Raw genomic sequence first — 7500 nt, 5'->3', positions numbered from 1 at the left:
AATGTTGCATCTGCGGAGGATTACAGAGGCGTTTTCAGGGAAACTGTGGAGAAATATAAGCTAACCTAACCTGAACCAATTGACAATGCCCATGAGTCTGGTCTGTCTGTTGTATCGTTGCTTGCTTGCCCCATGCGACGTTGGCCTCTTCAAATGAGAAGGTTGAGCATGGCTTCAAGCAAAACAAAGATCGCTTAAAGCAATTATGTGTTGTGCCAATGCATCCGACCGGCACGGGATTAAACTGCATGTTATTTGCAAGGAGGCTCATCCTAGATGCCTCAAAGGTGTAGCACGTCTCCCAGTCCATGATGACCACCCATCAAATGCCTGGATGACATGTGCCAGTCTTGTGGAATGGCTCTTGCGCATCCTCGTCCCTGCTGTTAAGGAAAACCTCAAGAGAATGGCCCTACTCGAGGATACTAGAATTGTGCTCCTGCCCGACAACTGCAGAGCACATCCCCCAGCTGAAAAGCTAGTGAATGGCAACATCTGCCACCTAACGTCACCAGCATGATCTAGCCTATGGACCAGGGAGTGATCCACAACTTCAAGATGCACTACCGTAAGGAATTCACGCGGCTGAGTCTCTCTGACTCTGACATCGTTTCTGTACAGAAGCAATTCATTGCCGTGAATGCTGTTTATTTCGCCTCTGATGCCTGGAAGGAGGTCAAGGGCAGGACACTCAACCACGCCTGGAATAAGCTTTGGCCACAGATACTCCCAGAACCAGTGTGATGAAGATGGGGAATTTTAAGGACTTGCGACCACCAAGAGGATAAAGAAGTTCTTGCAAGAGATGATGACATCGGGCGGCAACGTTACGGTGGCACCGAAAGAATAGATGGAGATTGATAATGATGTGCCTGTCACCCACGCACACTGGACACCGATAAAATAAATGCCACTGGGAGAGGACGAGGGGAAGCGGATGATGAATCAGTGAGGGTGAAAATAAACCTAAAACCCGTTGTCTTAGAATGAAGGTGTGCCAGCTTTTGAAACTGCAATCAGGTTTGCAGAAAAGCAGCAGTATCTCGCAGCTCAAGACGTTCTGGCTTTAAACATGATAAAAAACAAGGTTATGGATGCTAAGAGAAAAACTAGTCGCCAATCGGATATCCGGACTATGTTTGCCTGGTCTGCTAGGAGGGAGCAGACACAATCTAAGCCCCAGCCGTCCACCACCAACGTGATAGTGATAGACAAATAGTCCAGTCACCTCACACTAGTGATGTGACTTCCCTGCGTCTTATGTTGTGACCTCTCCGAGATATTTCATTCTATGTATATTACGTCTTGTACTCTTTGTATCTGTTACATTGGAAATATTACCTGCGTTTAGCGAAACGTTTGTATACTCTTCCTCAACAATAGTTCCTAATGTCTACTGGTAATCAGTTATTCCGCCTTTCCTATGACCAATAATCAATCAATAATCAATAATCAAAAGTCCATCACTCATTAACAAGCTATATAAATCGTTAGTTCGTCCACATTTGGAATATGCTGTTTCCGTATGGTCACCGAATCTCATTAAAGACATTGACAGACTGGAAAAAGTACAACGGCGAGCCACAAAACTGATTCCAAATATAAAAAATAAATCATACGAAAATCGACTTAAGCACATGAATCTGTTTTCCCTAAAAAAGCGTAGACTCAGAGGTGACTTGATACAGGTCTTTAAGATTTTAAAGGGAATTGACAACATCAAAAGTGACCAAATTTTTACATTGAATGAGAATCAGACAAGAAACAATGGTCTCAAACTGTCCGGAAATAGATTCAATTTGGAAGTAGGTAGAAACAACTTTGCCAACCGTGTAGTTAATGAATGGAATAAACTTCCTGCACAGGTAGTGCAATGTAGTTCAGTTCGAAGCTTTAAGAATCATTTAGATAAATACCTAAGTAAGATGCTGTAATTATTATAATTTATGTTATATTATTTGTTTTTGTTTTGTTATAATTTGTCTGTCTGATTTTCATTTATTATTAGTTATATGTCAATTTATTATCATTTACTATTTACCTGTTTGTTTGTTATTCAACTATAACAATGCATTTATTTATGTATTATAATTGTTATTTACATTGTTAAAGTTTTAATTTATTATTAATATGAATTTTTTTTTTTTTTTTTTTTTTTTTTTTTTTTTTTGCATCCGACCTAGATATGGATCAAAAGGTCTCCTGTCGGCATGCTTTGCCTTTGTAATCCTTTGTACAGAAGACTTGAAAGTCTACTCAAGAAGCTTTGTAGCGTCGAATGCGTAGTTAACAAAACATATATATATATATATATATATATATATATATATATATATATGTATGTATATATACACTAATAAAATAATTTCTGTTGATATAGATCTAAATCGGACCGGAAACCGGAAATCCTTCAAGAGGACACGTCCCCTCCGGGCCCTGATTGGCTGAGGGAGGGGTGACGTCACGGCAATGGAGACGACCGATTGGCTGAAGGCGCCTGCGAGCAAAACAAGCTCACCCAAAGTGCTGAGACCCAGTCTAGCGAGGTCGGGTGCAGCCCGTTGATCATGTGAGACATGAATTGACGTAGCCCGAAGGGATACCTCCCCGTCTTCTCCATTACTGTATGAAGGGACGTGGAGGGGGCAGTGGGCAAGATGCAGGGATGGCCCGTTATCCAGGAGGTGCCAATATACGAAGGAGGGACGGGGGGTGAATGGGAGTGGAGTATGTTGGGGATGAAATGGGTGGGAATGGTTTTAATGCCTTTGTTTTTTGGCTACCTCCCTTGTAAGGGGGAGGTATATATATATATATATATATATATATATATTCATATATACCTACGTCGTTTTCCCCTTACAAGGGAGGTAGACAAAATCAAAGGCATAAATCCACTCCCACCCATTTCATCCCCACATTCACCACTCCCATTCACCACCACTCCCTCTTTTCTTGGCTCTTCCTGGATGACGATTTATCCCTGCATTTCACCCACTGCCCAGAAGGGTCAGAACCAATATAGCAAGACACAGCACATCCGCACCAAGGGGGCTTCATTTAATCGGTGACCCAACCTCTCCGTCCCCTCAGAAAAAGAGAAGACGGGGAGAAATCCCTTCGGGCTGCGTCAAAATATCATTCATACATACTCCCTAATCCCCCACCCACTCCCTTCCGTGCATCACATCATCATCTATACACAGCCATTCTCTACTTACCCCTATCTCCTGTCTTCTCCCCTCCTTCCTCAACAGACATTCCCCTCTTTCTCAATGCCCATTTTACCCAATCCATCAATCTAATCCTTGGTCGCACCCTCATGTTTACTCCCTCCACCTCTGCCGTAATCACTCTTTTTCCTAATCTTTCTCAACTCATTCTTTCCATGTATCCAAACCATCCCGATACTCTTTCATCCACCTTATCTCCCAACTCCCTTTCGACCCCCGCTCATCTTCTCACCTCTTCGTTTCTCACTATATCTACCCTTGTAGCCACTACCATACTTCTCATGCATTTTATCTCAAACACATTTAACCTCTTTCTCTCTTGCTCTCTTATGTTCCATGTTTCTGCCCCGTACAGTGCTGTCGGTACAACCACCCGTTCATACAGTCTCCTCTTAGCATTCATTTCCAAATATCTATTTCCCATTACACTTTTTACTCCCCCAAGGCATTTACTTACTTCTCTCACTCTACATTCTAACTCCACCTCCACTCCTCCCTTTCCCGCCATATTCGCACCCAAGAATCTAAGGTTATCCACTTCTTCCAGTCGCTCTCCCTTAATACTCACTTCAAATTTTCTGGCATCCGCTTCCCTTGTACATCTCATCACCTTACTTTTACCCACATATTTCTCCAACTTCCCAAACTCTGTCACCAACTTCCTTAACCCCACTTCTGATCCTGCTACAAGTGCAGTGTTGTCAGCTAACATCTGTCTTATCTCCCACTTTTCTCCATTTTCCTTAATCATCTCCAATCCCCGGCCCATTATTCTTGCGTTTACCTCTCGCACTACATCCATGTATTGATTGAACAGCCAAGGCGACATAACACATCCCTGGCGAAGTCCACCTTTACCTCAAACAACCCATTCTCTCCATTTCTAATTCTAACAGGCTCTATTACTCTCATAAAAACTCTTGACTGCTCTTAAAAGATTTCCTCCTATCCTACATACCTGCATTACCTAACACAATGCCTTCCTGTCTACCCAGTCATAAGCCTTTTCCAAATCCATTAAGGTCTAAAAAACATCCTTACCTTTTCTTAAAACTTTCTCATATATCTGTCTTACCACAAAAATTTTATCCACACAACCCCTACCTGTCCTAAACCCACACTGTTCTTCACCAACCACTCCCTCTGTTCCTCTCCTAATCCTCTCAATCAAAACCCTCCCATAATCCTTCCCAACTATACCCAACAAACCGATCCCTCTGAACTACTACATTCAGACTTGTTCCCTTTTCCCTTGTAAAGCGGAACTATACAGGCACTCCTCCAGTCCTCTGACACTCTACCCTCTTTTAGAGAAACATTAAACAACCTCACCAGTCATTCCAACATCACTGTACCTTCCTTTTTAGACACCCCGTATCTAACCCAGGTGCCTTACCTGCTCTCATTATTTTAATAATTGCTCTCATCTCATTTTTCATTATTTCTCCTCCATTTTCCTCATTCATCACTGTCATTTTCCTAGCTCTTCCTACTGCAACTATCTTTTCCTTCCTATCCTTCTTCACATTTAGCAACTCCCTAGAATTCTCTGCCCATCTTCCTCTTACTGCTGTCTTATCCATTATTATCTCTCTATCTGCACCTTTTACTTTTTCTTCTCTACTTGATTCATCTCCCTTTCCTCTATCAATTTCCTCCCAAAACATTTTTCATTACTTTCAAAACTTTCTGTCATCCTATTACCCCATTTCATATCTCTCCTCTTTCTCTCCTTTATCTTATGCTTTATTTTTCTTTTCTTTTCTTTGTACCTCTCATATGATTCACTCGCCCTATTTTGTGACCAAATTGTGAATGCTCGTTTTTTTTTCTTCTACAACCTTCTTTGCCTCCTCATCCCACCACTCACTACCCTTCCTTCTATGTCCTCCCGCCCTCCTTGTTTCACACACCATACATACATACATACATACATATATACATTACATACATGCACACACACACATACACACACACACACATATATATATATATACTTCCATATATATACATATATATATTTACATATATATATACATGTGCATATATATACAGACACGCACACACAAACACACACACACACACACACACACACTCACACACACAAACGCACACGCACACACACACACAGGCATGTACATTTACATCTTTTACATTAACCACGCTAACATGACCCAATTTCGGTTTCAAGTCTGGGGCGGGGGGAGGGGGCGGGGTCGGCTGGGAGCACTTGAGCATTAGGAGCAAAAGTCCCAAATGGCCCCGGATTGGAAGCCGAAACGCAAAACCGCAATTCCGACCCAATTCGCCATTTTCCTTTTTACAGAATGGCGCCAATTTTTCGCTTCTTACTTTTCTTCACATTCTTTCTATTTATTTATTCATTTATATATTTATTTATTCATTTATTTTTTACTTATCTATTTATTTATTCATTCATCTTTTGTGTGAAGGCACATCTACACTATACAGTTAACTTTGTAGAATTAAGACTACACTTAATCCTTTCGCTGCTCAGGAGAAGGGCGTTCCTTTGACCAGATAGAATGGCCTGGCGGCGGCGGCGGCAGCCGATCAAGTCTTTATCGGTGACGAAAAGGTAAACGTAGGCATAAGATTACTGAATGATGGCCAAGTGTAAAAATTGTAAATGTGACTGAATAAATATGATTTCATGTTTGAACCAATGTGTAGGCACGAATTTTTTTTATTTATTTACACGCACTCTTACAGTAACACAAACGTCAATACTAAATCAAATACACAGGAGTATGATAACATACAAAACTACCAATATATATACAACTCTTCACATTTACTCAATCACACACACATACATATAATTAACCAGGTAGGTGTAAACTATTCACACACACACATGTGCATAAATACACAACTATGAGCATAACTATTCAGACACACACAAGCACACAACACACGCGTGCACTACAAAATATAGTCACACACCTGCGTGCACACACACACACACACACACATACACACACAGACTCACACGAGGTCATGGGAACAAATTAAAGGCGAGCACATGTCTGAACGTTTCCAAGAAAGACAATTTTGCGAAGAGACGCAGCAGCAGCAACAGCCTAGGAAAAAGACAAAGCCAAAGTCAAAACCTTAAGCGAATGAAAGCCAGGTGACACAGGTACATGCAATTAAGTAACACATGTACACAATAAAAACACTCCATTTAACGAATCACACATACACACACACTCACGCACACACACACACACACACACACACACACACACACATATATATGTATATATGTACATATATATACATATATATATATATGTACATATATATACAAAGGATTACAAAGGCAAAGCATGCCGACAGGAGACCTTTTGATCCATATCTAGGTCGGATGCAAAAAAAAAAAAAAAAAAAAAAAATCATATTAATAATAAATTAAAACTATAACAATGTAAATAACAATTAAAATACATAAATAAATGCATTGGTATAGTTGAATAACAAACAAACAGGTAAATAGTAAATGATAATAAATTGACATATAACTAATAATAAATGAAAATCAGACAGACAAATTATAACAAAACAAAAACAAATAATATAACATAAATCATAATAATTACAGCATCTTACTTAGGTATTTATCTAAATGATTCTTAAAGCTTCGAACTGAACTACATTGCACTACCTGTGCGGGAAGTTTATTCCATTCATTAACTACACGGTTGGCAAAGTTGTTTCTACCTACTTCCAAATTGAATCTATTTCCGGACAGTTTGAGACCATTGTTTCTTGTCTGATTCTCATTCAATGTGAAAATTTGGTCACTTTTGATGTTGTCAATTCCCTTTAAAATCTTAAAGACCTGTATCAAGTCACCTCTGAGTCTACGCTTTTTTAGGGAAAACAGATTCATGTGCTTAAGTCGATTTTCGTATGATTTATTTTTGATATTTGGAATCAGTTTTGTGGCTCGCCGTTGTACTTTTTCCAGTCTGTCAATGTCTTTAATGAGATTCGGTGACCATAGGGAAACAGCATATTCCAAATGTGGACGAACTAACGATTTATATAGCTTGTTAATGAGTGATGGACTTTTGAAATCAAAAGATCGCGCAATCAATCCCAGAATCTTATTTGCTTTCTCAGAGGCTGAAATACACTGCTTGGATGATTTGAGGTCGTTACTGATAATTACGCCGAGATCTTTTTCACTATCCACTTTTGTTAACGAATTTCCAAATAACTTGTAATCGTACTTGCTGTT

At 39.9% G+C, this 7500-nt stretch overlaps 1 protein-coding gene across 1 annotated transcript in view; it reads right to left on the bottom strand.

Annotated features, from left to right (window-relative positions):
• Window positions 1–7500, bottom strand: part of LOC143019717 (atrial natriuretic peptide-converting enzyme-like) — a 171110-nt gene that overhangs the window by 95279 nt on the left and 68331 nt on the right. The gene's annotated exons all lie outside the window — the stretch shown is intronic.

Source organism: Oratosquilla oratoria, chromosome 38 (assembly GCF_046742065.1).
Source record: "Oratosquilla oratoria isolate Oo_2021 chromosome 38, ASM4674206v1, whole genome shotgun sequence".
Lineage (NCBI taxonomy): Eukaryota > Metazoa > Arthropoda > Malacostraca > Stomatopoda > Squillidae > Oratosquilla > Oratosquilla oratoria.
Note: the sequence above shows the minus strand (reverse complement) of the source record. Positions and strands in the feature narration are given on the sequence as shown.